Source organism: Cryptomeria japonica, unplaced genomic scaffold (genome assembly GCF_030272615.1).
Source record: "Cryptomeria japonica unplaced genomic scaffold, Sugi_1.0 HiC_scaffold_50, whole genome shotgun sequence".
Classification (NCBI taxonomy): Eukaryota; Viridiplantae; Streptophyta; class Pinopsida; order Cupressales; family Cupressaceae; genus Cryptomeria; species Cryptomeria japonica.
This window is the reverse complement of record NW_026728872.1, coordinates 50,307-62,500: the sequence shown is the minus strand read 5'-3', so window position 1 is coordinate 62,500 and position 12,194 is coordinate 50,307. Positions and strand designations below refer to the sequence as shown.

The following is a 12,194-nucleotide window of genomic DNA, read 5'->3' as shown; positions in this document are numbered from 1 at the left end:
CCACGGTGCGCAACGCCGGTGGGCACCCGGGAGTGCTTCGAAGTGTGCTCCAAGGTGCTGCGTGCACGTTGTCGGAGCCCGGTTTGCCCCGGGTGCGCACCTCGCGTGCACCTTCGTCGGGGTGGGCACCTTGGCTGGGTTTGCCCCGGCTGCGCTCCGAAGCGGGGTTATTGGAGCGCCGCCTCTTTTTTTGTCGGAGCGTTTGGTGGGGTTTCTCGCATTGGCTCTTCCGAGGCCCGGTTGCCACCCTGGTGCGCACGAAGTCGGAAGTAGGGTTAATTGCCCGGGTGCGCACCTTTGCCAGGGTGGGCACCTTACCTGGGCTGCGCACCAGGGCGGGCTCAAGATGGCACGCGCGTTCCGTTTTTTTCACTATCTTTCAAAACGGAAATTTTAAAATCTCCTTTTTTTTTTGCCTTTTCTGGAAATTAGTGAAGGCAGCGCATCAAAGGTGCGCACCTCGCTGCCCACCTTGGTGTGCTCTGAGGTGCGCACCCGGGAGCGCTACGAAGTGTGCTCCAAGGTGCGGCGTGCACGTTGTCGGAGCCCGGTTTGCCCCGGGTGCGCACCTCGCCTGCACCTTGGCCGGGGTGGGCACCTTGGCTGGGTTTGCCCAGGGTGCGCTCCGAAGCGGGGTTACTGGAGCGCCCCCTCTTTTTTTGTCAGAGCGTTTGGTGGGGTTTCTCGCATTGGCTCTTCCCAGGCCCGGTTGTTGGGTGCGCTCCCACCCTGGCGCGCGCGAAGTTGGAAGTTGGGTTAATTGCCCGGGCGCGCACCTTCGCCAGGGTGGGCACCTTGGTGCGCACACCTTGGCTGGGCTGCGCACCAGGGCGGGCTCAAGATGGCACCAGCATTCCCTTTTTCTCACTATCTTTCAAAACGGAAATTTTAAAATCTCGTTTTTTTTTTGCCTTTTATGGAAATTAGTGAAGGCATCGCATCAAAGGTGCGCACCTCGCTGCCCACCTTGGTGTGCTCCGAGGTGCCCACCACGGTGCGCAACGCCGGTGCGAACCCGGGAGCGCCCCGATGTGTGCTCCAAGGTGCGGCGTGCACGAAGTCGGACCCCGGTTTGCCCCGGGTGCGCACCTCGCGTGCACCTTGGTGCGCACACCTTGGCTGGGTTGCGCGGCCTGGTGGGCACCATGGTGCGCACCAAGGAGCGCTCCGAAGTGTGCTCCAAGGTGCGGCGTGCACGAAGTCGGAGCCCGGTTTGCCCCGGGTACGCACCTCGCGTGCACCTTCGCCGGGGTGGGCACCTCGGCTGGGTTGCGCGCCCTGGTGCGCACCAAGGAGCGCTCCGAAGTGTGCTCCAAGGTGCGGCGTGCACGAAGTCGGAGCCCGGTTTGCCCCGGGTGCGCACCTTCGCCGCGGTGCGCACCATGGCGTGCACGAAGTCGGAGCCCGGTTTGCCCCGGGTGCGCACCTCGCGTGCACCTTCGGCGGGGTTGCGCGCCCTGGTGGGCACCATGGTGCGCACCAAGGAGCGCTCCGAAGTGTGCTCCAAGGTGCGGCGTGCACGAAGTCGGAGCCCGGTTTGCCCCGGGTGCGCACCTCGCGTGCACCTTCGGCGGGGTTGCGCGCCCTGGTGGGCACCATGGTGCGCACCAAGGAGCGCTCCGAAGTGTGCTCCAAGGTGCGGCGTGCACGAAGTCGGAGCCCGGTTTGCCCCGGGTGCGCACCTCGCGTGCACCTTCGCCGCGGTGGGCACCATGGCGTGCACGAAGTCGGAGCCCGGTTTGCCCCGGGTGCGCACCTCGCGTGCACCTTCGCCGGGGTGGGCACCTCGGCTGGGTTGCGCGCCCTGGTGCGCACCAAGGAGCGCTCCGAAGTGTGCTCCAAGGTGCGGCGTGCACGAAGTCGGAGCCCGGTTTGCCCCGGGTGCGCACCTCGCGTGCACCTTCGCCAGGGTGGGCACCTCGGTGCGCACACCTTCTCAATGTTTTCTTGCCTTTTCTGGAAATTGGTGAAGGCAGCGCATCAAAGGTGCGCACCTCGGTGTGCTCCGAGGTGCGAACCCGAGAGCGCTCCGAGGTGCCCACGAAGTCGAAAGTCGGGTTAATTGCATTGTTTTCCCCGGGTGCGCTCCGAGGTGCGCAACATCGGCGCGCACCAAGGAGGGCTCCGAAGTGTGCTCCAAGGTGCGCACGATGGCGTGCACCTCTGGTGCGCACGATTCGGAGCTCGGTTTGACCGGGGTGCGCACACCTTGGCTGGGTTGCGCACCTTTTGTGCGCTCCAAGGTGCGCACGAAGTCGGAGCTCGGTTTGCCCCGGGTGCGCACCTTCGCCAGGGTGCGCACCTTGATGCGCACGCCTTGGCTGGGCTGCGCACCTTGGTGGGCGCCATGGTGCGCACCTTTCGTGCGCTCCAAGGTGCGCACGAAGTCGGAGCTCGGTTTGCCCCGGGTGCGCACCTTGGTGGGCGCCATGGTGCACTCCGAGGTGCCCAAGATTGGTGCGCACCAAGGAGCGCTCCGAAGTGCGCTCCAAGGTGCGCGCGAAGTCGAAAGTTGGGTTAATTGTCCGGTTTGCCTCGGGTGCGCACCTTGCGTGCACCTTCGCCAGGGTGGGCGCCTTGGTGCGCACACCTTGGCTGGGCTGCGCACACCTTGGCACCCGCGTTTCCTTCATTTTAAATTTTTTTTTTTTACAATCTCTCAAGTGGGAAATTCTATAATCTCAACTTTTTTTGCCTTTTCAGGAAACTTTTGAATGGAGCGCATCATTGGTGCGCTCCGAAGTGTGCTCCAAAGCTCTCTCCAGCTGCGTGCACCTGCCCCGGCCGCGCACCCGGCCCCGCCCAGCTTCGCTCACCTGTCCCGGGCGTCTGGTGCGGAACCTTAGAGTAAGAAACATCACCGTGCACCTTGGCCAACGTGCGCGACTCGACCGAGCGCGCACTGGCCGAGGTGCACACCGATTTCACCTGGGTGCGCGCGCAGCACCTCGGGCGCACCGGGGTGCGCGCACAACGCCCGGGTTGCACCGTGGCCTGTGTGCTCGGGGCGCCTCGGGTGCGCGCTCGGTGTCGCCCCCGCGCGCGCGGTAGTGCGGGCAGCGCACCCCGGCCCGGCCCGGCCCCGACGAGAACGCAAACGGGCAAAAGGTTTATTCAAATAGCATTGCGATGCCCGGCGAAAAACTAAAAAAGGGTGCAACACCGGGACTTCCCGGGAGGTCACCCATCCCAGTACTACTCCGGCCCAAGCGCGCTTAACTGCGGAGTTCTGATGGGATCCGGTGCACTAACGCTGGTATGATCGCACCCGTTATGAGCTTGTCGCAGTGTGTACTTAGCAAACCGCGACCCACGTGCGAATCCACCCCGGCCACCCACCCCCGTCGAGGTGCACACCCTCCCTCGCGAAGTGCGCCCCGTTCGCCAAGTGTGAGCCCTGCCCGGGTGCGCGCACCTTGCTAGGGCGTCGGGTGTGCACCCGGCCCGGCCTACGTGCGTGCACCTGTAGGGGGCGTCGTGTGCGTGCAGTGTCCCGTCTGCAACGCGGTGCCCACACACCACCTCGGGCGCAACGACCTGCGCTCACATGTGGGCCGAGTGCACCTTGGTGCATGTTCGGGGCGCCTCGGGTGCACGCTCGATCTTGCCCCGGTGCACCAAGGCGCTCGGTTTGCCCCGGGTGCGCACTTGGTGCAAGGTGGGCACCCAAAATAGGGATCAAGCACCAAAACACAAGTTTCGGGATGCAAAATGGGACCCAAGGACCACAAATGCGTTCCAAGACCCATGATGGGTCCACGAGAACAAAAATGTGTTCCGAGACTTAATAAACAAATATTGGGTTTTAGGAGAAGAAACATGCTCTGATGCCCAAAACGAGAATCGACCCCGAAAAGGCCACAGGCCAAAAGTGGGATGCGAGACAAAAAAAAATGGGACCCGAGGACCAAAATTGGGTTCCCAGGTCGAAGACAGGGCAACCGGACAAGAAACGACCTCTAAGGCTCGAAATGAGTCCCGACGACTAAAACTTGACAAGAAGCACCCATCAGGCACCCAACTCGACACCCATGGGATGCCGACCCACCCGGGCTTCCACCTAGCACACCTTGGCACCCACCCACCCTCGCACCCAACCTCGCACCCAACTTAGCACCTTTGAACCCACATTGGCACTCACCCTGACCCTGGCACCTTGGAACCCACATTGGCACTCACCTTGACCCTGGCACCCACCTTTGCACTCACCTTGGGACCCACCCTGGCTCCCACCTCGGCACCCACCCAGACACCCACCTTGGTTCCTTGGCACCCACCTTGGATCCTTGGCACCCACCCCGACACCCACCTTGGCACGCAACTTGGCTACTTGCCACCCACCTTGGCTCCTTGACGCCCACCCCGACAACCACCCCGTGACCTACCCTGGCTAGGGTTGGTGCACACCCACCCTGGTGCCCACCTTGGCACCCACCCTATGACCCACCTTGGCACGCACCTTAGTACCCACCCCGTTACCCACCCTAGGACCCACCCCGTGACCCACCTTGGCCAGGGTGGGTGCCTTGGTGCGCACAACTTGCCTGGGCTGCACACCAGGGCGGGCTCAAGATGGCACCCGCGTTCCGTTTTTTTCACTATCTTTCAAAACGGAAATTTTAAAATCTCATTTTTTTCTTTTTTTTGCCTTTTCTGGAAATTAGTGAAGGCAGCGCATCAAAGGTGCGCAATGCTGGTGCGAACCCGGGAGCGCTCCGATGTGTGCTCCAAGGTGCGGCGTGCACGAAGTCCGAGCCCGGTTTGCCCCGGGTGCGCACCTCGCGTGCACCTTCGCCGGGGTGAGCACCTTGGCTGGGTTGCGCGCCCTGGTGCGTACCAAGGAGCGCTCTGAAGTGTGCTCCAAGGTGCGGCGTGCACGAAGTCGGAGCCCGGTTTGCCCCGGGTGTGCACCTCGGGTGCGCACCTCGCGTGCACCTTCGCTGCGGTGGGCACCTTGGCTGGGTTGCGCGCCTTGGTGGGCACCATGCAGTGCACGAAGTCGGAGCCCGGTTTGCCCCGGGCGCGCACCTCCGCCAGGGTGGGCACCTTGGTGCGCACAACTTGCCTGGGCTGCGCATCAGGAAGGGCTCAAGATGGCACCCGCGTTCCGTTTTTTTCACTATCTTTCAGAACGGAAATTTTAAAATATCGTTTTTTTTTGCCTTTTCTGGAAATTAGTGAAGGCAGCGCATCAAAGGTGCGCAACGCTGGTGCGAACCTGGGAGCGCTCCGATGTGTGCTCCAAGGTGCGGCGTGCACGAAGTCGGAGCCCGGTTTGCCTCGGGTGCGCCCTGGTGGGCACCATGGTGCGCACCAAGGAGCGCTCCGAAGTGTGCTCCAAGGTGCGGCCTGCACGAAGTCGGAGCCCGGTTTGCCCCGGGTGTGCACCTCGGGTGGGCACCTTGGTGCGCATGCCTTGCCTGGGCTGCGCACCAGGGCGGGCTCAAGATGGCACCCGCGTTCCTTTTTTTTCACTATCTTTCAAAACGGAAATTTTAAAATCTCATTTTTTTTTGCCTTTTTCTGGAAATTAGTGAAGGCAGCGCATCAAAGGTGCGCACCTCGCTGCCCACCACGGTGCGCAACGCCGGTGGGCACCCGGGAGTGCTTCGAAGTGTGCTCCAAGGTGCTGCGTGCACGTTGTCGGAGCCCGGTTTGCCCCGGGTGCGCACCTCGCGTGCACCTTCGTCGGGGTGGGCACCTTGGCTTGGTTTGCCCCGGCTGCGCTCCGAAGCGGGGTTATTGGAGCGCCGCCTCTTTTTTTGTCGGAGCGTTTGGTGGGGTTTCTCGCATTGGCTCTTCCGAGGCCCGGTTGCCACCCTGGCGCGCACGAAGTCGGAAGTAGGGTTAATTGCCCGGGTGCGCACCTTTGCCAGGGTGGCACCTTACCTGGGCTGCGCACCAGGGCGGGCTCAAGATGGCACGCGCGTTCCGTTTTTTTCACTATCTTTCAAAACGGAAATTTTAAAATCTCCTTTTTTTTTTGCCTTTTCTGGAAATTAGTGAAGGCAGCGCATCAAAGGTGCGCACCTCGCTGCCCACCTTGGTGTGCTCTGAGGTGCGCACCCGGGAGCGCTACGAAGTGTGCTCCAAGGTGCGGCGTGCACGTTGTCGGAGCCCGGTTTGCCCCGGGTGCGCACCTCGCCTGCACCTTGGCCGGGGTGGGCACCTTGGCTGGGTTTGCCCAGGGTGCGCTCCGAAGCGGGGTTACTGGAGCGCCCCCTCTTTTTTTGTCAGAGAGTTTGGTGGGGTTTCTCGCATTGGCTCTTCCCAGGCCCGGTTGTTGGGTGCGCTCCCACCCTGGCGCGCGCGAAGTTGGAAGTTGGGTTAATTGCCCGGGCGCGCACCTTCGCCAGGGTGGGCACCTTGGTGCGCAAACCTTGGCTGGGCTGCGCACCAGGGCGGGCTCAAGATGGCACCAGCATTCCCTTTTTCTCACTATCTTTCAAAACGGAAATTTTAAAATCTCGTTTTTTTTTTGCCTTTTATGGAAATTAGTGAAGGCATCGCATCAAAGGTGCGCACCTCGCTGCCCACCTTGGTGTGCTCCGAGGTGCCCACCACGGTGCGCAACGCCGGTGCGAACCCGGGAGCGCCCCGATGTGTGCTCCAAGGTGCGGCGTGCACGAAGTCGGACCCCGGTTTGCCCCGGGTGCGCACCTCGCGTGCACCTTGGTGCGCACACCTTGGCTGGGTTGCGCGGCCTGGTGGGCACCATGGTGCGCACCAAGGAGCGCTCCGAAGTGTGCTCCAAGGTGCGGCGTGCACGAAGTCGGAGCCCGGTTTGCCCCGGGTGCGCACCTTCGCCGCGGTGGGCACCATGGCGTGCACGAAGTCGGAGCCCGGTTTGCCCCGGGTGCGCACCTCGCGTGCACCTTCGCCGGGGTGGGCACCTCGGCTGGGTTGCGCGCCCTGGTGCGCACCAAGGAGCGCTCTGAAGTGTGCTCCAAGGTGCGGCGTGCACGAAGTCGGAGCCCGGTTTGCCCCGGGTGTGCACCTCGCGTGCGCACCTCGCGTGCGCACCTCGCGTGCACCTTCGCTGCGGTGGGCACCTTGGCTGGGTTGCGCGCCTTGGTGGGCACCATGCAGTGCACGAAGTCGGAGCCCGGATTGCCCCGGGCGCGCACCTCCGCCAGGGTGGGCACCTTGGTGCGCACAACTTGCCTGGGCTGCGCACCAGGAAGGGCTCAAGATGGCACCCGCGTTCCGTTTTTTTCACTATCTTTCAGAACGGAAATTTTAAAATCTCGTTTTTTTTTGCCTTTTCTGGAAATTAGTGAAGGCAGCGCATCAAAGGTGCGCAACGCTGGTGCGAACCTGGGAGCGCTCCGATGTGTGCTCCAAGGTGCGGCGTGCACGAAGTCGGACCCCGGTTTGCCCCGGGTGCGCACCTCGCGTGCACCTTGGTGCGCACACCTTGGCTGGGTTGCGCGCCCTGGTGGGCACCATGGTGCGCACCAAGGAGCGCTCCGAAGTGTGCTCCAAGGTGCGGCGTGCACGAAGTCGGAGCCCGGTTTGCCCCGGGTGCGCACCTCGCGTGCACCTTCGCCGCGGTGGGCACCATGGCGTGCACGAAGTCGGAGCCCGGTTTGCCCCGGGTGCGCACCTCGCGTGCACCTTCGCCGGGGTGGGCACCTTGGTGTGCAGACCTTGGCTGGGTTGCGCGCCCTGGTGGGCACCATGGTGCGCACCAAGGAGCGCTCCGAAGTGTGCTCCAAGGTGCGGCCTGCACGAAGTCGGAGCCCGGTTTGCCCCGGGTGTGCACCTCGGGTGGGCACCTTGGTGCGCATGCCTTGCCTGGGCTGCGCACCAGGGCGGGCTCAAGATGGCACCCGCGTTCCTTTTTTTTCACTATCTTTCAAAACGGAAATTTTAAAATCTCATTTTTTTTTGCCTTTTTCTGGAAATTAGTGAAGGCAGCGCATCAAAGGTGCGCACCTCGCTGCCCACCACGGTGCGCAACGCCGGTGGGCACCCGGGAGTGCTTCGAAGTGTGCTCCAAGGTGCTGCGTGCACGTTGTCGGAGCCCGGTTTGCCCCGGGTGCGCACCTCGCGTGCACCTTCGTCGGGGTGGGCACCTTGGCTGGGTTTGCCCCGGCTGCGCTCCGAAGCGGGGTTATTGGAGCGCCGCCTCTTTTTTTGTCGGAGCGTTTGGTGGGGTTTCTCGCATTGGCTCTTCCGAGGCCCGGTTGCCACCCTGGCGCGCACGAAGTCGGAAGTAGGGTTAATTGCCCGGGTGCGCACCTTTGCCAGGGTGGGCACCTTACCTGGGCTGCGCACCAGGGCGGGCTCAAGATGGCACGCGCGTTCCGTTTTTTTCACTATCTTTCAAAACGGAAATTTTAAAATCTCCTTTTTTTTTTGCCTTTTCTGGAAATTAGTGAAGGCAGCGCATCAAAGGTGCGCACCTCGCTGCCCACCTTGGTGTGCTCTGAGGTGCGCACCCGGGAGCGCTACGAAGTGTGCTCCAAGGTGCGGCGTGCACGTTGTCGGAGCCCGGTTTGCCCCGGGTGCGCACCTCGCCTGCACCTTGGCCGGGGTGGGCACCTTGGCTGGGTTTGCCCAGGGTGCGCTCCGAAGCGGGGTTACTGGAGCGCCCCCTCTTTTTTTGTCAGAGCGTTTGGTGGGGTTTCTCGCATTGGCTCTTCCCAGGCCCGGTTGTTGGGTGCGCTCCCACCCTGGCGCGCGCGAAGTTGGAAGTTGGATTAATTGCCCGGGCGCGCACCTTCGCCAGGGTGGGCACCTTGGTGCGCACACCTTGGCTGGGCTGCGCACCAGGGCGGGCTCAAGATGGCACCAGCATTCCCTTTTTCTCACTATCTTTCAAAACGGAAATTTTAAAATCTCGTTTTTTTTTTGCCTTTTATGGAAATTAGTGAAGGCATCGCATCAAAGGTGCGCACCTCGCTGCCCACCTTGGTGTGCTCCGAGGTGCCCACCACGGTGCGCAACGCCGGTGCGAACCCGGGAGCGCCCCGATGTGTGCTCCAAGGTGCGGCGTGCACGAAGTCGGACCCCGGTTTGCCCCGGGTGCGCACCTCGCGTGCACCTTGGTGCGCACACCTTGGCTGGGTTGCGCGGCCTGGTGGGCACCATGGTGCGCACCAAGGAGCGCTCCGAAGTGTGCTCCAAGGTGCGGCGTGCACGAAGTCGGAGCCCGGTTTGCCCCGGGTACGCACCTCGCGTGCACCTTCGCCGGGGTGGGCACCTCGGCTGGGTTGCGCGCCCTGGTGCGCACCAAGGAGCGCTCCGAAGTGTGCTCCAAGGTGCGGCGTGCACGAAGTCGGAGCCCGGTTTGCCCCGGGTGCGCACCTTCGCCGCGGTGCGCACCATGGCGTGCACGAAGTCGGAGCCCGGTTTGCCCCGGGTGCGCACCTCGCGTGCACCTTCGGCGGGGTTGCGCGCCCTGGTGGGCACCATGGTGCGCACCAAGGAGCGCTCCGAAGTGTGCTCCAAGGTGCGGCGTGCACGAAGTCGGAGCCCGGTTTGCCCCGGGTGCGCACCTCGCGTGCACCTTCGGCGGGGTTGCGCGCCCTGGTGGGCACCATGGTGCGCACCAAGGAGCGCTCCGAAGTGTGCTCCAAGGTGCGGCGTGCACGAAGTCGGAGCCCGGTTTGCCCCGGGTGCGCACCTCGCGTGCACCTTCGCCGCGGTGGGCACCATGGCGTGCACGAAGTCGGAGCCCGGTTTGCCCCGGGTGCGCACCTCGCGTGCACCTTCGCCGGGGTGGGCACCTCGGCTGGGTTGCGCGCCCTGGTGCGCACCAAGGAGCGCTCCGAAGTGTGCTCCAAGGTGCGGCGTGCACGAAGTCGGAGCCCGGTTTGCCCCGGGTGCGCACCTCGCGTGCACCTTCGCCAGGGTGGGCACCTCGGTGCGCACACCTTCTCAATGTTTTCTTGCCTTTTCTGGAAATTGGTGAAGGCAGCGCATCAAAGGTGCGCACCTCGGTGTGCTCCGAGGTGCGAACCCGAGAGCGCTCCGAGGTGCCCACGAAGTCGAAAGTCGGGTTAATTGCATTGTTTTCCCCGGGTGCGCTCCGAGGTGCGCAACATCGGCGCGCACCAAGGAGGGCTCCGAAGTGTGCTCCAAGGTGCGCACGATGGCGTGCACCTCTGGTGCGCACGATTCGGAGCTCGGTTTGACCGGGGTGCGCACACCTTGGCTGGGTTGCGCACCTTTTGTGCGCTCCAAGGTGCGCACGAAGTCGGAGCTCGGTTTGCCCCGGGTGCGCACCTTCGCCAGGGTGCGCACCTTGATGCGCACGCCTTGGCTGGGCTGCGCACCTTGGTGGGCGCCATGGTGCGCACCTTTCGTGCGCTCCAAGGTGCGCACGAAGTCGGAGCTCGGTTTGCCCCGGGTGCGCACCTTGGTGGGCGCCATGGTGCACTCCGAGGTGCCCAAGATTGGTGCGCACCAAGGAGCGCTCCGAAGTGCGCTCCAAGGTGCGCGCGAAGTCGAAAGTTGGGTTAATTGTCCGGTTTGCCTCGGGTGCGCACCTTGCGTGCACCTTCGCCAGGGTGGGCGCCTTGGTGCGCACACCTTGGCTGGGCTGCGCACACCTTGGCACCCGCGTTTCCTTCATTTTAAATTTTTTTTTTTTACAATCTCTCAAGTGGGAAATTCTATAATCTCAACTTTTTTTGCCTTTTCAGGAAACTTTTGAATGGAGCGCATCATTGGTGCGCTCCGAAGTGTGCTCCAAAGCTCTCTCCAGCTGCGTGCACCTGCCCCGGCCGCGCACCCGGCCCCGCCCAGCTTCGCTCACCTGTCCCGGGCGTCTGGTGCGGAACCTTAGAGTAAGAAACATCACCGTGCACCTTGGCCAACGTGCGCGACTCGACCGAGCGCGCACTGGCCGAGGTGCACACCGATTTCACCTGGGTGCGCGCGCAGCACCTCGGGCGCACCGGGGTGCGCGCACAACGCCCGGGTTGCACCGTGGCCTGTGTGCTCGGGGTGCCTCGGGTGCGCGCTCGGTGTCGCCCCCGCGCGCGCGGTAGTGCGGGCAGCGCACCCCGGCCCGGCCCGGCCCCGACGAGAACGCAAACGGGCAAAAGGTTTATTCAAATAGCATTGCGACGCCCGGCGAAAAACTAAAAAAGGGTGCAACACCGGGACTTCCCGGGAGGTCACCCATCCCAGTACTACTCCGGCCCAAGCGCGCTTAACTGCGGAGTTCTGATGGGATCCGGTGCACTAATGCTGGTATGATCGCACCCGTTATGAGCTTGTCGCAGTGTGTACTTAGCAAACCGCGACCCACGTGCGAATCCACCCCGGCCACCCACCCCCGTCGAGGTGCACACCCTCCCTCGCGAAGTGCGCCCCGTTCGCCAAGTGTGAGCCCTGCCCGGGTGCGCGCACCTTGCTAGGGCGTCGGGTGTGCACCCGGCCCGGCCTACGTGCGTGCACCTGGAGGGGGCGTCGTGTGCGTGCAGTGTCCCGTCTGCAACGCGGTGCCCACACACCACCTCGGGCGCAACGACCTGCGCTCACATGTGGGCCGAGTGCACCTTGGTGCATGTTCGGGGCGCCTCGGGTGCACGCTCGATCTTGCCCCGGTGCACCAAGGCGCTCGGTTTGCCCCGGGTGCGCACTTGGTGCAAGGTGGGCACCCAAAATAGGGATCAAGCACCAAAACACAAGTTTCGGGATGCAAAATGGGACCCAAGGACCACAAATGCGTTCCAAGACCCATGATGGGTCCACGAGAACAAAAATGTGTTCCGAGACTTAATAAACAAATATTGGGTTTTAGGAGAAGAAACATGCTCTGATGCCCAAAACGAGAATCGACCCCGAAAAGGCCACAGGCCAAAAGTGGGATGCGAGACAAAAAAAAATGGGACCCGAGGACCAAAATTGGGTTCCCAGGTCGAAGACAGGGCAACCGGACAAGAAACGACCTCTAAGGCTCGAAATGAGTCCCGACGACTAAAACTTGACAAGAAGCACCCATCAGGCACCCAACTCGACACCCATGGGATGCCGACCCACCCGGGCTTCCACCTAGCACACCTTGGCACCCACCCACCCTCGCACCCAACCTCGCACCCAACTTAGCACCTTTGAACCCACATTGGCACTCACCCTGACCCTGGCACCTTGGAACCCACATTGGCACTCACCTTGACCCTGGCACCCACCTTTGCACTCACCTTGGGACCCACCCTGGCTCCCACCTCGGCACCCAC

At 63.1% G+C, this 12,194-nt stretch overlaps 2 non-coding genes across 2 annotated transcripts; both read right to left on the bottom strand.

Annotated features, from left to right (window-relative positions):
* Nucleotides 1-3,151: 3,151 nt before the first annotated feature.
* Nucleotides 3,152-3,270, bottom strand: LOC131862661 (5S ribosomal RNA). The gene has a single exon (XR_009361599.1). It is a non-coding gene; the product is annotated as a 5S ribosomal RNA (ribosomal RNA).
* Nucleotides 3,271-11,100: 7,830 nt separating this feature from the next.
* LOC131862669 (5S ribosomal RNA) lies at nt 11,101-11,219 on the bottom strand. Its single transcript, XR_009361607.1, has one exon. It is a non-coding gene; the product is annotated as a 5S ribosomal RNA (ribosomal RNA).
* Nucleotides 11,220-12,194: the final 975 nt, after the last annotated feature.